This window comes from Chelonia mydas, chromosome 1 (assembly GCF_015237465.2).
Source record: "Chelonia mydas isolate rCheMyd1 chromosome 1, rCheMyd1.pri.v2, whole genome shotgun sequence".
In the NCBI taxonomy this organism is placed as follows: domain Eukaryota; kingdom Metazoa; phylum Chordata; order Testudines; family Cheloniidae; genus Chelonia; species Chelonia mydas.
In genome coordinates, this window is record NC_057849.1 from 178,504,334 (window position 1) to 178,529,574 (window position 25,241).

At 40.9% G+C, this 25,241-nt stretch overlaps 1 long non-coding RNA gene across 1 annotated transcript in view; it reads right to left on the reverse strand.

Annotated features, from left to right (window-relative positions):
* LOC122464114 overlaps window positions 1-21,627 on the reverse strand; it is a 108,151-nt gene extending 86,524 nt beyond the window's left edge. The window contains exon 1 of the long non-coding RNA XR_006288002.1: window positions 21,429-21,627. This is a non-coding gene — a long non-coding RNA (uncharacterized LOC122464114). The remainder of the gene's footprint in view (window positions 1-21,428) is intronic.
* Between the last annotated feature and the right edge of the window lie 3,614 nt (window positions 21,628-25,241).

Here is a 25,241-nt window from a genome sequence, read left to right on the forward strand (position 1 = left end):
AGAAAGGTAAATAACATTCAGCAAACATTTTTCCTAGGAGAACATCCACCATTATTCTGCCTTGCATGAGTGTTAGCTCTGTCCATAAGGCAGCTGTTGGTTAAGTTGGGAGACTATTTTAAAACATATTCAATAGTTATAAAAATTCCTAATCTTGTGCTTTCAAATTACCAATCAGCCATGCAAAATTAATGATGTTTTGTTAGTAATATAAAATAGTCTGAAAACTTAAATGCCACACTTCACCCAGTATGAATTTAAAATGGCCAAATCACCGGTTAAAGAAAAAAGGGGTTTAAAATGGAAACATTAATATTTCCGTATTTCAACACTACTGGGCATAGCTTAAAATATATTACATTAGCGTTTTACAGCAGAGGTTATTGTTGTTGTTCAAGGTGCACTCTTTTGAAAGGCAACCTACAGAAATTGCTCTCACAGGGTTTTTATTCCTCCATCTTAAGGAATACAAATTTAGATTCCATTACTAATTGCTTCCTTGTAATCAAGAAGCCAGCATCTGGGGATTTTGTGATCCTCAGGCTGCATTAAACGTAAAGATTGCTCTAGCATAGTGAAAGAGTAAGCTAACATAAACCAATGTACACCTCAGCCTCACGGGAGAATTCTGAAGCATTATCAGGCTTTTGCCACACAATCATCTTAAAATCAAGTAATATCTGAATTAGATCTTACTATTTTCTGATGCAGTAATGCTCTCAAGTAATTATGGGAAGGCTGACAGATTTTATAACAGTAAACTTAAGAATTATACAAAAGATTAACTAATGCAGATGTTTGTTCAAGAGTAAATTAATAATGTATTTTAGTAATATACTGTACATACACAAAGTCTTTTCGTCTAGAAAAGGTCAGATCTCAGAGGCTGTTGTAGAGCTCTACTTAATCAGTATCTACTATTTAATTTCTGTGCTAAAAATGAAAATATAAGAAGAGAAGATAAAGAAAAATGGTATGTAGAAGTTAAAATAAATATGGTCAAGATGGGCCACAAGACTGTTGACCTGATGTGAATTGGAAGCTGAATGCAGAAAAAAGTTCAGGGAACTGACACAATCCAAACTCCACCAGATTTTTATATAGATAATTGATTTGAAACTTCCGGTATGAGGACCTTGTCTAATTTTTAGCTTTTTAAAGCATCACTAAGGACCAGGTTCTGATATCTGATAGCCTTATCAACAATAAAGAAGTACGACGTTCTGGTTAAACTTGGATTTATGCTGGAAATGGCCCACCTTGATTATCATGCACATTGTGGGGAGAGTGGTCAGTTTGGATGAGCTATTGCCAGCAGGAGAATGAGTTTGTGTATGTATGGGGGTGGGGGGGTGAGAAAACCTGGATTTGTGCTGGAAATGGCCCACCTTGATTATCATGCACGTTGTAAGGAGAGTGGTCACTTTGGATAGGCTATTACCAGCAGGAGAGTGAGTTTGTGTGTGTGGTTTTTGGAGGGGAGTGAGGGGGTGAGAGAACCTGGATTTGTGCAGGAAATGGCCCACCTTGATTATCATACACATTGTAAAGAGAGTGGTCACTTTGGATGGGCTATTACCAGCAGGAGAGTGAGTTTGTGTGGGGCGGGGGGAGGGGGCGGAGGGTGAGAAAACCTGGATTTGTGCTGGAAATGGCCCAACTTGATGATCACTTTAGATAAGCTATTACCAGCAGGAGAGTGGGGTGGGAGGAGGTATTGTTTCATGGTCTCTGTGTATATAATGTCTTCTGCAGTTTCCACAGTATGCATCCGATGAAGTGAGCTGTAGCTCACGAAAGCTCATGCTCAAATGAATTGGTTAGTCTCTAAGGTGCCACAAGTACTCCTTTTCTTTTTGCGAATACAGACTAACACAGCTGTTAATCTGAAACCTGTCATTATGCAAGGCACTGCGTTTAGCTGTATGGAGTGGAAATCAACTGCATGAAAAAACTTGTACAGATACAGACAGACATCATCTTCCTTTCCAAATGCAAACAGATGGACATTGTACCAAAAGGACTGAAGGTAAAAAATCCATTACAATCTACATACCACACAGACTATGCTGATAGCTTGTGCCACATGCTCTCAAAGAAACTGCGGAACCACCTGATCAACATCCTCTACAGCAAACAGGGAAAGATAAAGAGTGAACTCTCAAAAATGGATACTCTCATAAAAAACCAACCTTCCACACAAACTTCCTCGTGGCTGGATTTTACTAAAACTAGACAAGCCATTTACAACGCACACTTTGCTTCTCTACAAAAGAAAAAGGACACTAAACTTTCTAAACTACTACATGCTACAAGGGGCCACAGCAATGGTTCCCTCAACCCACCCAGCAATATTGTTAACCTATCCAACTATACTCTCAGCCCAGCAGAAGCAGCTGTCCTATCTCGGGGCCTCTCCTTCTGCCCCTCCACTCCCACGAACATGATACAGTTCTGTGGTGACCTAGAATCCTATTTTTGACTTCTCCGACTCAAGGAATATTTCCAAAATACCTCTGAACAACATACTAATCCACAGAGGCCTCCCTACCAACATTACAAAAAGAAGGATTCTAGGTGGACTCCTCCTGAAGGTCGAAACAGCAGACTGGACTTCTACATAGAGTGCTTCCGCCGACGTGCACGGGCTGAAATTGTGGAAAAGCAGCATCACTTGCCCCATAACCTCAGCTGTGCGGAACACAATGCCATCCACAGCCTCAGAAACAACTCTGACATCATAATCAAAAAGGCTGACAAAGGAGGTGCTGTTGTCATCATGAATAGGTCGGAATATGAAGAGGCTGCTTGGCAGCTCTCCAGCACCACTTTCTACAAGCCATTACCCTATGATCCCACTGAGAGTTACCAAAAGCAACTACAGCATTTGCTCAAGAAACTTCCTGAAAACACACAAGATCAAATCTGCACAGACACACCCCTGGAACCCCAACCTGGGATATTCTATCTACTACCCAAGATCCATAAACCTGGAAATCCTGGGCGCCCCATCATCTCAGGCATTGGCACCCTGACAGCAGGATTGTCTGGCTATGTAGACTCCCTCCTCAGGCCCTAAGCTACCAGCACTCCCAGCTACCTTCGAGACACCACTGACTTCCTGAGGAAACTACAATCCATCAGGATCTTCCTGATAACACCCTCCTGGCCACTATGGATGTAGAAGCCCTCTACACCAACATTCCACACAAAGATGGACTACAAGCCGTTGAGAACACTATCCCCGGTAATGTCACGGCTAACCTGGTGGCTGAACTTTGTGACTTTGTCCTTACCCATAACTATTTTACATTTGGGGACAATGTATACCTTCAGATCAGCGGCACTGCTATGGGTACCTGCATGGCCCCACAGTATGCCAACATTTTTATGGCTGATTTAGAACAACACTTCCTCAGCTCTCGTCCCCTAACGCCCCTACTCTACTTGCACTATATTGATGATATCTTCATCATCTGGACCCATGGAAAAGAAGCCCTTGAGGAATTCCACCATGATTTCAACAATTTCCATCCCACCATCAACCTCAGCCTGGTCCAGTCCACACAAGAGATCCACTTCCTGGACACTACAGTGCTAATAAACAATGGTCACATAACCACCACCCTATACCGGAAACCTACTGACTGCTATTCCTACCTACATGCCTCCAGCTTTCACCCTGACCACACCACACGATCCATCGTCTACAGCCAAGCTCTGCGATACAACCGCATTTGCTCCAACCCCTCAGACAGAGACAAACACCTACAAGATCTCTATCAAGCATTCTTACAACTACAATACCTACCTGCGGAAGTGAAGAAACAGATTGACAGAGCCAGAAGAGTTCCCAGAAGTCACCTACTACAGGACAGGCCTAGAAAGAAAATAACAGAACGCCACTAGCTGTCACCTTCAGCCCCCAACTAAAACCCCTCCAACGCATTATTAAGGATCTACAACCTATCCTGAAGGATGACCCAACACTCTCACAAATCTTGGGAGACAGGCCAGTCCTTGCATACAGACAGCCCCCCAATCTGAAGCAAATACTCACCAGCAACCACATACCACACAACAGAACCACTAACCCAGGAACCTATCCTTGCAACAAAGCCCGTTGCCAACTGTGCCCACATATCTATTCAGGGGACACCATCACAGGGCCTAATAACATCAGCCACACTATCAGAGGCTCGTTCACCTGCACATCCACCAATGTAATATATGCCATCATGTGCCAGCAATGCCCCTCTGCCATGTACATTGGTCAAACTGGACAGTCTCTACGTAAAAGACTAAATGGACACAAATCAGATGTCAAGAATTATAACATTCATAAACCAGTCGGAGAACACTTCAATCTCTCTGGTCACGCAATCACAGACATGAAGGTCGCTATCTTACAACAAAAAAACTTCAAATCCAGACTCCAGCGAGAAACTGCTGAATTGGAATTCATTTGCAAATTGGATACTATTAATTTAGGCTTAAATAGAGACTGGGAGTGGCTAAGTCATTATGCAAGGTAGCCTATTTCCCTTTGTTTTTTCCTAACCCCCCTAGACGTTCTGGTTAAACTTGGATTTATGCTGGAAATGGCCCACCTTGATTGTCATGCACATTGTGGGGAGAGTGGTCAGTTTGGAGGAGCTATTGCCAGCAGGAGAGTGAGTTTGTGTGTGGGGGGTGGAGGGTGAGAAAACCTGGATTTGTGCTGGAAATGGCCCAACTTGATGATCACTTTAGATAAGCTATTACCAGCAGGAGAGTGGGGTGGGAGGAGGTATTGTTTCATGGTCTCTGTGTATATAATGTCTTCTGCAGTTTCCACAGTATGCATCCGATGAAGTGAGCTGTAGCTCATGAAAGCTCACGCTCAAATAAATTGGTTAGTCTCTAAGGTGCCACAAGTATTCCTTTTCTTTTTGCGAATACAGACTAACACGGCTGTTACTCTGAAACCTATAATCCATGAGTATTCCTATAGAAATCAGTGGCTCTGTTCAGGAACTCGGTGTGATTAAGAGTATGAGAGTCTGGCCTGAAAAGATTATGACATTCAGACACAGCCCATAACGAGCTATACTGCCCCCTAGAGTATGTCCCAATGCATTCTGTAATGGGAAGGTAAAAGGCTGTCTGGCTCAGAACATGTAGGGGGAACACTCCTGTTAGTCCCCACTACTTCATGGCTGCACATATCTGTTATATAGTGGAGACAAAGCCATAGCCCTGTATCTTCCCTCCCCACCTGCCATGACCTTTGGGGCACTATGTATCCAAAGTGGTATGGTTGGAGGACTTTTATGTTCCCCCAGGTGCAGGAGCTGCAATACTGCCTGGAGAGGAGGGTCACACAAGAGGCTCTTGATGCTCTGCCCCCGCCTTGCACACCTGTTTAAAAGCCAGGCAGAATCTGGCCCATAGCGTCCAATGTGTGAGGTGCTTTATAAACAAGTATGAAAGTTCCTGACTGAGAAAGCCTATGTATAACACAGGCTGCGGAATGGGATTCATTGAAAAGCAAAGTGAGAGCGATGGACTTTAACATGTGTTGTATCACTCCTACACTTTTTCTGATGCATGGGGGTTTTTTTTGGTTTTGTTTCTGGATTTTCTATTCTATAATTTCATGGAAATCAGATATAGTATGGAATCAAATAGGGCTCCTGTCAAGGTTCCTCCCCCACTCTGAACTCTAGGGTACAGATGTGGGGACCTGCATGAAAACCTCCTAAGCTTACTTTTACCAGCTTAGGTTAAAACTTCCCCAAGGTACAAATTAATTTTATCCTTTGTCCTTGGAATATTGACTGCCACCACCAAACTAACTGGGTTTACTGGGAAATGTAGTTCGGACACGTCTTTCCTCCCAAATCCTCCCAACCCTTGCAACCCACTTCCTGGGAAAGGTTTGGTAAAAATCCTCACCAATTTGCATAGGTGACCACAGACCCAAACCCGTGGATCTGAGAACAATGAAAAAGCATTTAGTTTTCTTACAAGAAGACTTAATAGAAATAGAAGTAAATAGGAGTAAAGGAATCACCCCTGTAAAATCAGGATGGTAGATACCTTACAGGGTAATTAGATTCAAAACAGAGAATCCCTCTAGGCAAAACCTTAAGTTACAAAAAAGACAGACAGAAATAGTCATTCTATTCAGCACAATTCTTTTCTCAGCCATTTAAAGAAATCATAATCTAACGCATACCTAGCTAGATTACTTACTAAAAGTTCTAAGACTCCATTCCTGTTCTATCCCTGGCAAAAGCAGTATACAGACAGCCCCAGACCCTTTGTTTCTCTCCCTCCTCCCAGCTTTTGAAAGTATCTTGTCTCCTCATTGGTCATTTTGGTCAGGTGCCAGCGAGGTTACCTTTAGCTTCTTAACCCTTTACAGGTGAGAGGAGTTTTCCTCTGGCCAGGAGGGATTTTAAAGGGGTTTACCCTTCCTTTTATATTTATGACAGCTCCACACATACTTTCAGAAACTGGAAACTACTCAATTAATGCACAGTGCTAATTGAATGGTGGCAGTTTTATTAAAAAAACAAAAACTTGTTAGTAAAAAATTAATTGCAGATGAATTTAGTTTATGTAAAATGTTTTTAAACCTTTATAACCTGGTCAAATCAAAACAGATTTTCTCCATTCCTCTTAGGCATAAAGGGTGCCCAAAAAAGTATATCATTTTACAGTCTTTGTCATCCAAAATGGTTGAAGTGGTTTTAATCAAGCTTTCCAGAAAAAATGGTCAGAAACCTGACCTGGAAAATTTTAATCCAGAATGTGTAAATTTGGAGGAAGGCAATATTTGGGGTTAAACAGTTAATTCTAGGGGGAAGATGGACCTGCATAGACTTTCCAGCCTCCTCCTGTCTTAATTTTTCTCATGTAGATATATGCCTTATGTCTCAGTCTAAATTAAACCTATCTCCAACAATCCAGTAAAGTTGATTCATGTTAAAAAAATGAATGAAATTTTATCATTAATTAACTTATGCACTAGCTGCAGAATTTATAACATGAGGACACCCTATCTGACAGAAATCAGACTGGCTAAGGGGAGGCGGGGAATGCAGAGGGGATAGAATTGGTTCCTCAGTCTCTAACTTGATGAGATGGGCTGTTTTGATCTCCACATCCTTGATCTTTAAAATACAATTTAAGCATTTGTAATGAAATCCAAGTAGTTTTTTTTGTAATTCTTCAATACTAATATCAAATAAGCAAACCATCCCCAACTCCACATGCAGTGTTCCTGTTACAACAATACTAGACAACAGGACAGTATAACATTTCTTTATCAAATGTCATCCATAGCTGCTTCACTAGTTAATGCTATTTAACTACAATGTTATTCACTATTAAGGAGGTGTATCCATAAGTGGGCCATATATCACAACTGTTCATATGTTCACCATCAATAAGAACTCTGCAAGCAGTTAAAACTCAATGTGACTTAAGTGCATATTCATTTTTCATCCCCTTTTTGTTTTAAACTACAAATATAACAAATTACAGTCAGTTAGCAGTTAGACAAGTCACAGTAACTGGAAATTACAAATAATCTCTTACAACTCTTAATACAAAGGAAGACTAGGATGGGTCAATGAATGTATTTTAAAATGTATTATTGAAATCAATAGCCAGCATGGGTTTCCAGCTTTCACAAATGGTTTTGTTTAAGGTTAACAAATGCCTGAGCCTCTGCAAAGAGCACCTTGATGGAGTGAAATTAATTTTCATAAATATTTCAACTCTTTGTAATGTGTGCATGTTCATGGGATTTATATATTGGATTTGAGTAGAACAATGAATTTTTATAGACTTCCAAAAATGTATGACCTTCTGCTTTTATGAAGACAGTCAGCTATGGGATGTACTGTCATCTGCCAGCTTTTCTAACCAAAGTGCTAAAACTCTGAAGCAATTAGTGTTTAATAAGAGAGAGTTTGCACAATATTTCACTGAGCTGGAGATGTGGTATAAGAGAAATGTACGTTATAAACACTGATTAAATAAAGAACAATGCCAATAAAACTAGTGCTTAATGGAAAAGTAGAGCCATCATTGCTCTTGAACTGTTCATTAGGCAACAGTAATTGCGCTGTTCAACCTATGGGTATCAAAAGATGACTTTTTCCCTACATAATTTATCATTTGTGACAAATTGTGAACACTTGCAGTAAATAATAATTATGCTGGCATTTTTTCCCCAATAAACAAAAGACTTGGGGGGAAAAAAGATAAGCTATATATGCAGTTAAAATACATCTGAAATAGAAATACAAACAATTCAGGGAAAACAACCCTAACATTCATGTGTGCCCCTTTCATTTATGGTAATGAGTAAGTGTACTGAAAGGAAGTGTACACATCAGCACAAGGTGTAGGGAAGAATGTTGCTATGTCAGCTTCAAGGGGCTGCTGTGCCAGTCACTTCCGTAGGTGTGAAAGAACACAAGCATTCTTTTAAGAATCCTAAACTCCATGCGGAGTATGGTTCATGTGTAGTAATGCACTACTAGCTAGACAAAGTTACAGGGCTATAACTTCACTATTGTGGTAGAGCAGAGGCCATGTACCGCGTGAAGTACAGTGCAATATTAAATAGTGGCATTTAAAAAAAATAAAATAAAACCAGAGATAGCATGAATCTGTTCAATTTTGAAGAGCCATATTCTGACTGGGGATGTGAAATGGGGAAGGGGAGCATTCCAAAAGGAGCATTCCTGCTAATCTATGTGGCCTACACATGGACCCAAATGGCATTTCCTCTGCTCTGTGAAGTGAAGGGGAGGGCTCCACGGGGCAAAGGAGGAGTGAGGAGATGGTTAGGTGTGATGAAGTAATTACACCCCAAAAAAGGTATAGCAGCAGGTTCCTTCCCTTTGTACACGGGTTCCCTGGGATTTCCACTCTCTCCACTGAGACCACAGTGGTACACTCCACAGTACTGTCCATACAGGGCTGTGCCTCAAGAACGTAAGAATGGCCATACTGGGTCAGACCAAAGGTCCATCCAGCCCACTATCCTGTCTACCGACAGTGGCCAATGCCAGTGCCCCAGAGGGAGTGAACCTAAAAGTTAATGATCAAGTGATCTCTCTCCTGCCATCCATCTCCACCCTCTGACAAACAGAGGCTAGGGACGCCATTCCTTACCCATCCTGGCTAATAGCCATTAATGTACTTACCCTCCATGAATTTATCCAGTTCTCTTTTAAACCCTGTTATAGTCCTAGCCTGCACAACCTTCTCAGGCAAGGAGTTCCACAGGTTGACTGTGCGCTGAGTGAAGAAGAACGTCCTTTTATTTGTTTTAAACCTGCTACCCATTAATTTCATTGGTTGACCCTAGTTCTTATATTATGGGAACAAGTAAATAACTTTTCCTTATTCACTTTCTCCACACCACTCATGATTTTATACACCTCTATCATATCCCCCCTTAGTCTCCTCTTTTCCAAGCTGAAAAGAGCTAGCCTCATTAATCTCTCCTCATATGGGACCCATTCCAAACCTCTAATCATTTTAGTTGCCCTTTTCTAATGCCAGTATATCTTTTTTGAGATGAGGGGACCACATCTGTATGCAGTATTCAAGATGTGGGCGTACCATGGATTTATATAAGGGCAATAAGATATTCTCCATCTTATCCTCTATCCCTTTTTTAATGATTCCTAACATCCCGTTTGCTTTTTTGACTGCCGGTGCACACTGCATGGATGTCTTCAGAGAACTACCCACGATGACTCCAAGATCTTTCCTGATTAGTTGTAGCTAAATTAGCCCCCATCATATTGTATGTATAGTTGGGGTTATTTTTTCCAATGTGCCTTACTTTACATTTATCCACATTAAATTTCATTTGCCATTTTGTTGCCCATTCACTTAGGTTTGTGAGATCTTTTTGAAGTTCTTAACAGTCTAGTTTGGTCTTAACTATCTTGAGCATTTTAGTATCATCTGCAAACTTTTCCGCCTCACTGTTTACCCCTTTCTCCAGATCATGTATGAATAAGTTGAATAGGATTGGTCCTAGGACTGACCCTTGGGGAACACCACTAGTTACCCCTCTCCATTCTGAAAGTTTACCATTTATTCCTCCCCTTTGTTCCCTGTCTTTTAACCAGTTCTCAGTCCATGAAAGGCACTTCCCTCTTATCCCATGACAACTTAATTTATGTAAGAGCCTTTGGTGAGGGACCTTGTCAAAGTCTATCTGGAAATCTAAGTACACTATGTCCACTGGATCCTCCTTGTCCACATGTTTGTTGACCTCCTCAAAGAGCTCTAATAAATTAGAAAGACATGATCTCCCTGTACAGAAACCATGTTGACTTTTGCCCAACAATTTATGTTCTTCTATGTGTCTGACAATTTTATTCTTTATTAGTGTTTCAACTAATTTGCCCGGTACTAATGTTAGACTTACCGGTCTGTAATTGCCAGGATCATCTCTAGAGCCCTTCTTAAATATTGGTGTTATATTAGCTATCTTCCAGTCATTGGGTACAGTAGCTGATTTAAAAGGACAGGTTACAAACCATAGTTAATAGTTCCGCAATTTCACATTTGAGTTTTCAGAACTCTTGGGTGAATGCCATCTGGTCCTGGTGACTTCTTACTGTTAAGTTTCTCAATTAATTCCAAAACCTCCTCTAGTGACACTTCAATCTGTGACAATTCCTCAGATTTGTCACCTACAAAAGACGGCTCAGGTTTGGGAATCTCACTAACATCCTCCCCCACAGGCACAATCTAGCACTTCGGCTGAAATTTACTCCTGTGCAGAAGAATAAAAGGCCTATCCTCCTTATGTTGTGAATTTCAGTTGAATTTAAATGGCACACACACATACTGTTCAAGCGTAAATTTCATCTCCAGTGTAAAACTGTAGTTTTATTATCTAAGAACCAAAAATCCCTCACAAAAATAAAGGAACAATCACATCCTGGTGAAAGACTGAGAACAGCGAGCCAAATTCTGTCCTGATTCTCACTTCACATAACTCTAGAACCAGTCTCTGATCTTTCACACTAGTGTAAATATTGAATCATTGAATTGCAGTGACTTCAAAGGAGATTTACATCAGTATAACAGCAGAACTTGGCCCTCAGTCAAGAAAAGATTAGATACAATGTTAAAAAAAGAGGTTCACAAATGAAGCTACTGAGACAGATTTTCTTTATGCTCATGCAAATTAAGAATAACTCTGTTGAAGTAAATGAAGCTACACTGGTGCAAACTAAATATAATCTTCAGCAAAATCAGCCCCATTGTTCTGTTTCCAGTAAACTGTCGATTACTAGATTTCTTAACATAAGAACAGCCATACCACGTCAGACCAAAGGTCCATCTTACCCAGTATCCTGTCTTTCAACACAGGCCAATGCCAGATGCCCCAGAGGGAATGAACAGAACAGGTAACCATCAAGTGATCCATGCCCTGTCGCCCATTCCCAGCTTCTGGCAAACAGAGGCGCAGGGTATCTCAACAATGAGCTTTAATTTTGGACTGCTGTAACTAACTATTCTTTATTTTTAAAAAATGCATAGCATATCTTCTTTCCTTTCAGGATTAATTTCATGGGCAAGTATATTAGTGTTGGCAAGTTTTGTTTCAAATGGAAAATGGATATTTTGCTATACTATAATCAAATGGGTAATGAGGAAAAAGTGTTTATGAAGTTATATGTTCATTGAAAATAAGATTAGTTGGCTTAGATTAGGTGAAATTAAAGCATTAGGTTAGGGCATTAACGTACTTTAAATCATAGCATGCCTTTATTAGCCAACTTCTCCTGCTTTTTTGGGTTGGATATCCTACCAGGAAAGTTATTCTAAATGGTTTTATAATTTTTTGAAATGTAGTCTTTCCAGAATGAAGACTCTTATCTGTGTCTGAAACTGCAAAAAATCCCAGATTTTTGTTAAATGGACAGCATGCTTTGAATTTGACACTATCGGGGCTTCTTAATTGAAAAAGTCAATTTAAATAAATGACAGGATGTGGATGGATACATATAAAAAGACAATATTAATTACCAGACACATGAAATATAATATTGTGTTTGTTATGTTCCAAATACATGCTGTGATCTAAATAATGCTGAGAACATAATGAAGAACGAACTTTTAGCTCATTTAACAGTCAATGTCATTTTAATTCTTATTCTCTTGGAAACCACTTTTTTTTCCTCAAACTGCACCAGTAATTTCAAGGCATAATGGAAGCAAGATACCAGTTTACTCCTTATGCCACATCAACTGTTAAGCACATTTGTTTTTCTTGGTGAAATGCTTAATTTTTCAGTGCACATATAACCATTATAGTTGGCTGACCTTTCTAGAATTTGGATTCATGGACTGTAAAGTAGCCAGATAGTTCACCCACTGTGAATCTTAAATATGTGCCTATATGCAGAGGCTGCCGTGACAAAGTTGATTCACTAGAGCTGTATGAATAATTTGCAACTCATTTTTGATTCCTCAGTTTTTGTGGTCTTCTAAGAGTTTGACCCAAAGGCTATTGAAGTTAATGGAATAATTCCCACTGATTACAGTAGGCTTCAACTGTGAAAATATAGTGAAATTCTCAAATGTATTCAGCATTCAAAATTATATTTTCTTCAGTAATAATTCTTGGTCTTCAGATTTACACACAGGTTCATTGTTTCTGAGTATTAGGACTTGTTGGGCATAGAGCCTTGACCTCTCTCTTCTACTGATCTGCTTCCAAATAGGGCATACACTAATAAACGGAAAGAGAATTATGAAATAGGTTGTAACTAGTCTAAACCTGTAACATGTGGGTTAGCTATTCAAGCTACATGGTATTATTTCTATTCCCTGATTGAATGACACATAGCACTGTGGTGGTTAGCTAACTGCAAATTTTACCATCAAACATACCACTCAAAGCTGGTTTGTGACAAATATTTGAACCTTTAAAATGAAAAAAAAACACTTTTTGCAAGAAATCAACACAAAAAAGTAACATGACCCAGTTGAAATTCACTTTAGAATCCTAATGGACATTCACAGGGGTTTTTATTGGAAGGATTGGTGGGTGGGAGTTAATCTTAGCTAGACTGTTTAGAATTAGTTACCACTGTTTGTGTGTAGTAACTAATATTCAAGACACTCCAATTATTTTCCTGTGTTGAGAACAAGCACTAAGATTCTGATTATCTTCTACGAATGGAGAATACATTCTCTCACCTTCTCACCCATATTAGAGCAGACAGTCTGGCCCTCTTGATCATCTTTGTGATCTTTCATCTTTGACATTCTTCCTCCTTTGGCCTAGTTCTATTATGAACTATTTTAAGCTTGCATGTATTGTCTCTATGGCTAGAAAATTGGATCATAAATATTTATCCAAACCTACTTTACTCAGTCCAAGCCAGGGCTACACAGTCCCTCTCTATTACGAAGATTCAAAGGACAGAGGGTTCCTTTCTTGATGACCAGCTTCGTCTTCACAGGGGCAGGTGAAGAACAGAAATAAAGGCTTGACCCTACACTACTGAAGTCACTGGTACAGACTTTGGTACAAACTTCAGTAGTTGCAGGGGAAAAAAAACAACCTTACAAGAGTTTACACTCATACCAGACAGGTAGTTAGCTGGGCAAGCTATATAGAAATATGAACATACAATTCAACCTATTTCATAATTCTCTTTCTGTTTATTAGTGTATGTCCTATTTGGAAGCAGATCAGTAGAAGAGAGAGGTCAAGGCTCTATGCCCAACAAGTCCTAATACTCAGAAACAGGGCTGGAGAAGTATTCAGTTTACCAAATGTCATTGTGTTAAGACAGTCTGCAACCTACCAGGGATAGCTCCACTGCTAATCTTCATGTACTTCCAATTTAACACAGTTTAGATTTTGTTGGTGTTCAGGTTGCCCCTTCCCACAGATATCCAATGTTGCCAACCTCAAGAGATCAAAAAAGTGAGATCTACCCCCCACCCCAAAAACCCATAAGATATGATTTGTGATGACAGATATTAAAATCATCATTGCAACATTTTTTTTAGTCTGTCTTTTGACTTTTTAAACTCTGTTCTACACTTCTGACTGTGTGCGTGTATGAAAATTTCAGGTTGAGAAGTCAACCACAAAAACCACATGCTTCTCCCCTGGCTGCTCAGAGAGAAACACTGCACTTACCTTCTCTTCACTCCTAAGACAGGAAATGTATGGCAGTTCTCTTATTACTGATGTGACTAGCCCCTCCCCTGGCTCCTGCTGCCCCCGCAAGGCTTCTCCCCTTCCCCAGACCCAGTGGCACAATCTCCTAAATTCCCCCTTCCCTGCCTTGCTACCCCTTGAGGCTTCTTCTCTGCCCAGATCCTATGCAAACAAGGCCCAAGACAGTGAGAGGCAGGTAAGTGTTGTGACTGAGCCTGGGGCCCAAACCCTGTAGCACCTTCTCCTGACTCCACTCTGTCCTGTCTCCTGCTGCCCCATGACCCTCTAGCACCATATACTGAAGTCAGGTCTCAGTAGCAGTGCAAGTCTCTGTCCATAGTTCTGAGGCTCGTGCAAAGAGCTCTGCCCAGCCCTGACAACTGAGGGAATAGAGGAACTTATTGCATTTCTATGAGAGCTCCTCCTGTAGGTTCCAAAATCCCATGACTTGTGATCAATTTGTTGGCAACATGGCCATCCCTTGGCCGCTTGGAGGCAACCCCGCAACCCCACCCTTCTCCAGTATGATCCCCCATGCTGGGAGAGCTGCCATCCAACCCCCTCCATTTCAAACTCGCTGTTTACCCCCGTCATCCTCCCTCCTGCCCTTCACATACCCCTGCACCCAATTCCCCTGCAACACCTACATCTGCCTCCTGAGCTACCTCACTCTCCCCATTCATCTTTCAGTGTCTCTGCTGCTCCTTACAGTCCCTGTGTCCTGGCCCTCTGAACTATAGTGTAGCAGCCATTTGGCCTGTGGGCATGGCTTCAGTCTCATTGAAAACAGTGGGAAATGGCAGCCAACTTTATTAAAGCTTCACTTCCACATGCAGACAGATTGTAGGGAAATGGCAACCATCTTGCTGGTTTCAGCCCCATTGACAGTAATAGGAGATAATGGCCATTTTGAATAAGGGGAAATTTGTGAGTTGGCACCTTTCATCATATTTTCATGAGAAAGGTTAAAAAACAAAATGGCTAGTTATGATAACATCATGAGAGTTGCTAATACTGGCTTCATGAAAAGTTATATTATTTTCTGATCCCAGATCCTTAGCCACATAAAATGGCTACTATATGTGTAGACGTCCCCTCACTTAATGGTTTATGGACAATCCACAGAGTACAAAACCACACAGAATTTTATCCTCATTAATTGTTGAACTAATTGGAACATTTCTGAAAAAAGATTTCACCAAAATATGCTGTTTTGCCAATGCCAATGTATTTCAATTTGCAGAGATATATTGGTTTCAAGAAAAACTTCAACTGAAAGGGTGATGGGGATTGAAAAGGCAGGGGAAGAAGAAGAGCCAGAACAAGACTCTTTCACACTCAATAGCCTGGTGGATAGGGCACTGGCCAGGGGTGTAGCAAACCCAGGTTCAAATCTCCGCTCTGTCTGATTCAGAGTGATCTAGGAAGAAAACCTCTTCTCTGAATAATGCAGAGTGGAGATTTGAACCTCAGTCTCCTACATACCATGTGAGTGCCTTAAACAATACACACAGCACCCAGGTTTTGATCCGAAAATAGACATTTTGATAGAATTCCATTTTTGTGAAAATGTTCAAAAGGTTTTTTTTGTTTTCACTCCAGTGCAGAACAAACAAACAATATTGATGTCCTCTGGTCAGCTCTTGTTATGAGATGTACAATATTTCCTCAAGTTACTTAGCATCTGTATAGCTACACTAGGAATGTGATTACAGTATGAATGTAAAATATAAAAATAAGAATTGTTCCTCCCTCCCTTTAGGCTGATCATTGCCAGCTGAATTTCATGCTAATTAACCAAAGCAATTAGCATGCTATATGAAAATCTGTCATTTCTGCTGATTGATTCTGAAATTTAATATATGTGTGTTATTTATGCAAGACACAAATTACACAAAATATATATTTTTCATACAAGTAGTAGTAATAATAGAACAGTGCTCAAAATTGGCGATACTGAGTGCAACATGCCAAGTAGAGAGACAAGCTGAGTGATGTCATATCTTTTATTGGACCAGCTTCTGTTGGTGAAAGAGACAAGCATTGAGCTACACAGAACTGAAGAACTCTATGTAGCTCAAAAGCTTCTCTTTTGCCAACAGAAGTTAGTCCAATAAAAGTTATTACTTTACCCACCTGTGATCAACAAGGCTACAATGCTGCAAACATCCCAAGTGGCAATTCCAGTAGACTCCATTAGAGTTCTTCAGCTGGTCTGATGATTAGGACTGGAAAACCAGTAATCGCAGGAACTGCAGACCAATAGACTAGATTCTGAACTTGATAATTTAGTTGCCGACTAGATAAAGCAAAAGCCAGCTGAAAAGTTTCAAATGAATGTCCACTATGGGTTGGCTCTTGGCAAGACACTCAGGTTATACCTAATTTACCTATTCATTCGTAAATGTTTTACAGTTTTTTTTAAATGTACACAACCAAATATTCGCTTGTACTTCACTGGTAAATATAAATTAATTCAGTTCACTAGCAATACAAAGTTTCAGTACATCTGCTATGTCTTCTCTGTAGTTACCAAGAAAGTACATCTGGCTCTTGGACAGCATGTTTTGTATGATAACAAATGTTGAAAACTAACTACTTTTAGAGTGCCCAATTATGAACCCTTTATATTTGTGATTCTTTAAGCAATAGCCCCACTATGTGCAACGGGACTAGTCCCCTGACATAGCAATATGAGTAAGGGCTCTACAATCTGCCCTAGGGTCATCAGAAATAGCCATCACCACTCCATTATCTAAGTTAATTAGTCAGAATTGGTTCTGTTTGATTTAGCTGCACATATTAAGGTTGTTTCAAAGTTCAGATAGGAAGGTTAGCAGGAATGATAGTAACAAGAATGTTTCAGCGATATTATAAAGTAATGTTTTTGCGCGGCCTACATCATAACCTCTGTCTATCAGAAGGGACTACAGGAAATTAAGTCTGGTGAAATGTATTTCAGAAGCACAGATCAGCAAACCAATTATCAATCCATCAATTGATCAGAGCCAGTCTTGGGAGTAGTTTGTTGTTGGATATGAAGGTCTATGCAGATGGTTCATGCCTTTATAGCATCTGCACAGAATAGATAATTAGCTAGGGAAGTAGCAGACAAGAATGCTAGAATACAGTCAGTAACTTGAGGAAAACTAGAAGAAGTGGCTGCACAGTGAAATTCAATATTATACTACATATGTAAATTGACATGTAAAGAAAGCATAGCCTGTATTTGTATAATCTGAAATTAGGGCAGTTTTTTTTTACAGTTGAAAAAACAAAGCAAAATAAAACTCGAAATGGTGTGCTTCCTTCTGACAATCTCAGCCATCAAACTGATTTTCAGTTCAACATTACAATAAAATATTTTATCCTGTTGTGTAAATAAAAACATGCAGTGATCTTTGCTTCAGAATGGATAGTTTATGATCAGGTGGACACTGGGTAAGACAAGATTTGACAGGCTACATGATGAAATGGTAGGAGCCATGATGCAGATAAACCCCATTATTGAAATGTTGAGGGACTATCAACTGAGATGGCTGGGTCATGTGAGACAATGGGATGTGGGATCTTTTGGCCAGAGCATACAAGAGCTAGTAATCATGGGACAAAGACCATGAGGAAGACCTAGAAAAAGGTAGTTAATGATGGTGAAGGAGGACAAAGAGGGTAGGTGTTGACTTGGAAGATGCATTTGACAAGAACACTTCAAGATGAAAACCAAAAGCCACCAATCCCGACTCAAGGGACAAGCCAAAGAAGAATAGAAGACACTTCACATGGCTTCTAAGAAAATATCTAAGGATACCTATGGAAAAACTGAGGAAATTGAGAATTAGGGTTACACTGAAAGACATACAAACATGCTGAGGAATAGAAATAGACACCTAAGACAGCCAAACAATCTTAACTTTTCCTTGTAGCTGTGCCATGCAATTGAAAAGATCTAGGTGAGCTCTATCTCTAGGTGAGCTCCACTCACCAGACTGCTGAGAGAGTAATAAACCACCAAAACCATCCTATGCTTGAAACCTCCAGAATCTTCATAGAGTCCAGGAAGCACCCCGGGCTGGGAGCTCTAGGCACACTGTCACGGTCCAGGTCCTTTATCACCCCTTCGGAGAGTTGTGATTCCAACTGCCTAGTCACTAGAACCCATGCTGACTTCTCAGGCTCTCAGCCACTCCCAGAACACAAGACATGTAGGCACTCAGGGTTTACAGTTCAACTCTTCAGGGGCATGCAGTAGCAAAAGTCAGACACACTGACCAACTTTGCCCAGATTTCTAAAACACCATGGCTATAATTTACAGAATGAGAGAGAGAGAGAAAATAATAAACATACCTATTTGCAGTTCCCTGGCTCAGTTTCCTCACTTCTTTGGAAAGTTCTTTGTGTGGTTATACCCAGCTCACATACACAGACTTGCATTAGCTCTCAGCTCAGCTATTATGTTAAAAAGATGGTAGAGTAGCTGTGGTAGTGCAGGCAGCAGCAGCAGCGGCTAGTCTCTCCGAGTACAAACCCACATGCACTATATAGGTGTGAGTAGTCCAAGCCATCACTGCATTTCCCTTGCAACCGAAGCGACACTATTTTTAGCATGCTAGTCCATATGAGAGATACCATGACTATCTGTACAGGAGCTCAGAATTACGCCCCTAGCTTATAGTTAAGGCACACCCTATATCAGCTAACTTTCTCTGACCGTGGCAGGTCCACAGTTAAGCAGAAGCTCTCTGCTACGAAGCATACCTATCTCTTCCCCTCTCCTGCTCAAAGCTTTTTGTGTGGCTCTGTGAATGTTCTCCTAACCTTCCCAGACTCTATGGCTTTTGAATGCCAGCATCACCAACTTGGTTCCTTTACCTGCATTTGTGGATTTTCCACAGTTCAAACACCAGCCCCTTGCAGAGCAATAGCGAAAACTGATTTTAGTAGGCTTACCTAACCTATTGTCCCCAGTTGCTTCCACTTGAGTATGCAAGCATTAAATACTAAATGAACCAAGTGACATGACAAAGACCTTGTCAGCAAAGAATGAATTCCACATACACACAGGCCAGGTCTACACTACATACTTACTTTGGTGTAACTATGTCACTCAGGGGTGTGAAGAATCCACACCCCTGAACGATGTAGTTATTTTGACCTTACCCCCTATGTAGACAGTGCTATGTCAGTGGGAGACCCTCTCCTGGCAACATAGCTACCACCTCTCTCTTCGGTTTAGAGCATCTTCACCACATGCCCTACAGCGGCACAGCTGCATCGGTGCAGCTGCGCTGATGTAAATTTGCGGTGTAGACCAGTCCCTATAGACATGCAAATATACAATGGTTTCATAAGAACAGCATGATATAAACCAGAACGTATAGGTTGTACAGATTCCCCAAAATCATCACAGAAATAGCTGTATAATTATGACTAAAGCATTCCATGTTTGTGATCCCAGATTAGATTAAATGAGGAGTGGATGGGTCATTACACAAAGTAAAACTATTTCCCCATGTTTATCCCCCCCCCCCCCACCGTTCCTCAGACGTTCTTGTCAACTGCTGGAAATGGCCCACCTTGGTCATCACTACAAAAGGTCCCCCCCGCCACTCTCCTGCTGGTAATAGCTCACCTTAAGTGATCACTCTGGTTACAGTGTGTATGGTAACTCCCATTGTTTCATGTTCTCTCTGTATTTTGCACTGAATGCATCCGATGAAGTGAGCTGTAGCTCATGAAAGCTTATGCTCAAATAAATTTGTTAGTCTCTAAGGTGCCACAAGTACTTCTTTTCTTTTTGTAAAATAGATCAGTGTTTCTTCTTATTTTATCCCATCATGATGTCATATTGCCCTCATCTTATTATTATCATATTAGCAGGTTTCTTTTAAGTGGAATCTTAACTTTGAATTTACTGTGTTTGTCATGCTTGATTTTAGTGTAACTTCAACATTCCTGTAAATATAGTTTACCATTTAAATTAAATTATTGATACATACTCTCAACCTTAACTTCAGTTTTCCATAGTTTTTTGGTCTGTCAATTTCCTTATCTTTTTAAAGACAAAATTCCAGACCTGAACTCTAAACAAGAAACCCCAAGAATCCTACCATGTGATATCATTTGAAGACATGTAATGCTATCCTTAAATCATTCCTTTTAATTTTAACTTTGAAGGGCAGGTTTACTGGTAACCAGAGCAGTGCTAATTAACGAGAGGGCACGGGATAATTGAGCCAGGTTTATAATAGCTTTGTTTGGCCAGAGCAGTACAAAACTGCCAAAGGATTCCGCTCCTTCAATTGTAATTGGCTTATTGATTTAGGGGGCTGTGTTAATGAGAATGGTGCTTTGTGACAGGGCATCAGGGAAAGCCCAGTCTTGAGTCTCAGTCTGTCTGTGCTTTAAGGGCTTCCTCTGAACTACTGCCTGAGTTCTCCCAACAATGCTGCCTCTATACACAGTGGAGCTGAAGCAGAAGCGCTTTTCAAGCACTAGTGCCCAAGCTCGCATACTGCCAAGGAATCTTTAGAGAGCAGTGACAGCTGGACCAAGCAATTTACCAATAAGAATTCTTGACACATTTGCCCAGTATTATTGCTGCCACTGACTCATTACACCCAATAAAATAGCTGCTTGCAAATTTAGCTACACTTACATTAGTTTGTGTAATGGAAGGGTAATGATTGGTTGAATTACCTCTGATGTCACAGTGGACCTGCTTAAGAATTATCTGAGATATTGACTTGACTCTGTCAGTAGACTCTATAATCCTAACAATTAGATACAATTGTTAATAGCTTATCTCTATTTAAGAATGTTTCAAACATAAGTGTGACATCCGGTGTGGGGTGAGTGCACCTGCCTTCTGCAGGGAATAGGGGAAGGCACACAAGCCTTATGTGCCTATTTCCCCCAACTCAAGTCCACACATCTGGACTTAGCTGTGGGATAGAGTGGCCCAATGGCCAGAGGCAATGAAAACAGCCCCACTTGTTCAGGGTAGTACAACCTAGTGGCCAGAGACCATGCAACATGCTCCTACTGTCAGGAAAGTGTGGCCCAATGGCCAGAGTTCATGGGCGTGACTGGCAGCCCTGGAAGGTGGGCCCAGGCCCACCCGACTCCACTGGGCCCCAACCCAGGGCCCTAGTAGCAGTGGAACAAACAGCTACCAGCTCAGTGGGGAGTCCCACCAAAACACACCAAGCTTACCTTAGGGGGAGATACCATGCTGACACCACCATCACTTCCTACCACAGTCTCAGGCATTGTAATCCAGGAGGCATTGGGATCGCTTAGTTCCCTAGCGCTGGCCACTCCCTGGGGCTCCATGGGCTGCTGTGGTCCACATCTCTGCTCTCCTCTGGCACATACTGGAGGCCATCCTCAGCAGGAGCTCCTGGCACACATCCTTCCCTGCCAGCATCTCCCCCTGACTGAGCTGGGTTGCTCTCTTTTATACTGATACAGCTGGAGCATGCCCAGTAGGGAGAAGGGGGTGTGGCTTCCTCAGCCCACAATGTGGCATTAACCCTTTCCCGTCCAGGGCAGGGCGACTGCGCCCTGTCACAATAAGTCTACACAGATTATTTCAATACATTTTATCTATAAAGTGCAAAGTGTCTATGCTAATCTGTTAAGATCATCTGCAGCAAAGAAAAGATTGACAAAAGTGCTCAATTTCTGTAAAGAACCAAGTTTTGAATTCATTTCAACCCAAACTCATTAACAGATTTGCTTGTAAATGCTCATTTTCTATTCAGAGTAAGTGTTCCAACTTTGGGGAGTATATATTGTATTTTTAATACATAAAGATGTTGAACCCCTGCTTTAAATGCAAAATATAAATCAGCTTTAACTGTGACTTTGCAACTGGTGCCTCTGTAATATGGAAATACAACATAAACCCATTTCACTAGCTAATTTCTTCCCATGTTCATATGTAAGGTTACTGCATCTCAGGGCCAAGGCACCCTCTTCAGCAGCATCAGGGAATCAGCACTCATGCCAGATTCGTCTCTTAGGTATCCTGGCTTTCAGGGTGGGGACTGAGCAAGCAAACAGTCCATAGCTCAGGCTTCCCAGTCTATGGGTTAGTGCTTACCCAGCCCAGAGTGCAGGGCTGGGGGTAGGGAGACCTAGGCCCTCCCTGATCCACTAGGTCCCGGCCCAGGGCCCCAGAAGCAATGGATGACCCTGTCATGGGGTTGCTGCCGTGCTTCCCAGCAATACAACAGGATCAGTCTCTTGTTTCCCTGGGCTACTTCCTACCAACATCAGGGGGGCTGCTCCATGGCTTCTGGAGCCTGGTTCCCAGCCTCCTTGGCAGGCGGATCACTTTCCATTCCCTCTCTGGGTTTTCCAGTCTCCCTGGACAGAAGTTTACTTTCTCTCCAGGCTGGCTCAGGAGAGTCGTTCCCCACCGCAGCAGACCATGAGCTCCGCTGGCGGTTCTGGTCCCTGGGAAGAATAACTGGATCTTTTCCTGGTCTGGCCCCAATTGAGCTGCAGGGCCCTGCTTTTATACTTCCTTTTCTGATAAAATTTGTTATTGTCTTCTGATATAAATATGAATTTTTAAAAAATGGCTAATGATATTCCCTAAAATTGTTTGTCATGTGTTTCCTACTACATTATCTCCAGCAGTATAAAATTTTAAAAGATACATAATCTTATTGGAAATGAGACTCATTAAGGAGTATTTTAGGCCCTGGTCCCACTATGATGAACACCATGTTTAACTTCAGCAGATACCTTTTGACTTCAATTGGCTTGCTGAAGTGATTGAAGTTAAACACATGCATAGGTCTTTGTGGGATCAAGGCCTTAGATAATGTCGGCATACTATAATTTAAGATTTTTGTTTCCTCCTTGACTTAGGTCACATGTGCAGCTGAAGTAAAGGCTAAAGTGCATGGACTACATTTTTTATTACTCAGTTCTAGTGATTATTTTTTAATGCCAGATATGCTGAATTATGTGCCTTAGTCTATAAATTTGGTAGATTGAGTGTCTTAGTATATACATTTTAAGTTTTAAGACTCGAGTATGTGTTCAGTTTAGAGTTCTAAATGAAGCACTGTGTTATGCCATGAATTCTTATAGATTAAAAGACAAAGCTGCTGCAAAGCTTTCCAGTGTTCCAAAAAGTACATTGCAGGGTTGTATTTTTGTTTTGTTTTATTTGATTTCTTTTTCCCACCGCCCAGGCCAAGAGTTAAAAGAATCATAAAGAGATTTTTTTTTAAGAAGCAACAGTAAATACTGAAAATGAATCATAGTCCTGATCATCTTCAACAACAAATAAAGCTGGTCAATGACAATGATCCCATAACATAATTATTGACACTTCTCCTCCACCTCAAATGTAATTATAAAAAGATATGAAATCTTTGCTGTGCCTTAACTGATTATACCTTATACTCCATGTCTGCATAGTATCCATATAATTACTATCGACTAATGTTAATATGTCAACACATATACCAACTGCCTGCAAAAGAGAATTAAAGGTCATTCCCTTTAATTAAGGGTATACAAAACCATAATGTCTTCTTTATGCCTTCAGTTCATCCAATGGCTTTATGAGTATCATCCTATTTTTGCTCTCTCCTTATCTCAAAGTACAGTTGCACACTGCACTACCCTACAGGCTAATACTATGTTTATAATAGTATACTACATGTAAATTTAAATCTTTAGAGAAGCTAGTTTTATATGTCCAGTTTATGTACATCATTCAACATACCACCACCTTCCAAGAGAGTGTAGACCTTTGCAGAGGCATCGTGATGTGCAGAGGCATTGCTGGGAACCCCCAGATGAGTGGATGCTGACTGGCCATCAGGTGAAATTTGTCTGTATATTGGGAGCGGTGAGCATAAGAGATTTGTTTGATATATGTATTCTGTGTGTGTTGCTAATAAGTAGATCTTTAGAGTACAGCTGTTTAAGGCTCTTTCACTGGGAAAAGTTTCCAGAGACCTGTAGAACCCTGAGCCCCAAGGGAAAGGGCGGGTACTTAAATTGACCAGGTTTCTTCCTCAGGCCTGTGGGTAAGGATAGGTGCCTTACACCCTGAGCCCTCGGAAGGTAGAGGGTGCCTAAATTGATTGGGTCACGCTTTGAGCCCTCAGTTGGGTATAGGTGGAGTGCCCTCGATTTTTGCATGTAACATTACAAGCGATTTTTGCAAGTAACAGGAGGGAGAATCCTGAGCCAAAGATTCTATGGCTAGAGAGACCTGGTTATGACAATTTCTTAACCTGGGAGGTGATGGGTGCCAGAAGCAAGTATCAGGGGGTAGCCGTGAGGTTTTTAGCCACAAAAGCTTATGCTCAAATAAACCTGTTAGTCTTTAAGGTGCCACCAGACTCCTTGGGTGCCAGAACAAACCTCCCCTGCATTGCTTCCTTTTATACAGCACCTTTAACATGAAAGAAGCTCAGGCAATTACCAGTTTAACACAAACTATTTGGGGATCAGGTAACCACTCCTGAACTGATACGAACTCTGGGAGGAAACAGTAGTAATTATTCAAAATCTTCTGACAGTTTAAGAAAATGCCATTAGAGAGGCAGGGATCCTGAGGGGGCAAAATAGTACTGGATCATGTAATTAAAGAGTGTATCGTAATGCATACACACAACAAAGCTGAATTATGGTTGCAGAGGCAATGCTAGTTCTGGCATTTCTTAACTTTTGAGTGCTTGACTTTGCAACCTAAACAAAAACTTTTAGCGTTGCTTTTTGGAGTCAATATTATTCATATGTTTTCTGTGTGTTTTCTTTGCCCCCATTGTGACTGTGTATTCATTTTATCTTATTCATTTTTCCTCAAGCAGAAAATTTTCTCCTTCAAAAACTTATTTAAAAGGAAAATCCAAGAGGTATAAGTTGAGTTAGTCATACCCTCTAACTGAATATCATATAATTCCTCGTGAAGGACAATGATAGATATTAACTGACTGCTGTATTTTGGGTTCCAGTGGTACCCTGGGATTACATTAATTTATGCTGAACCTT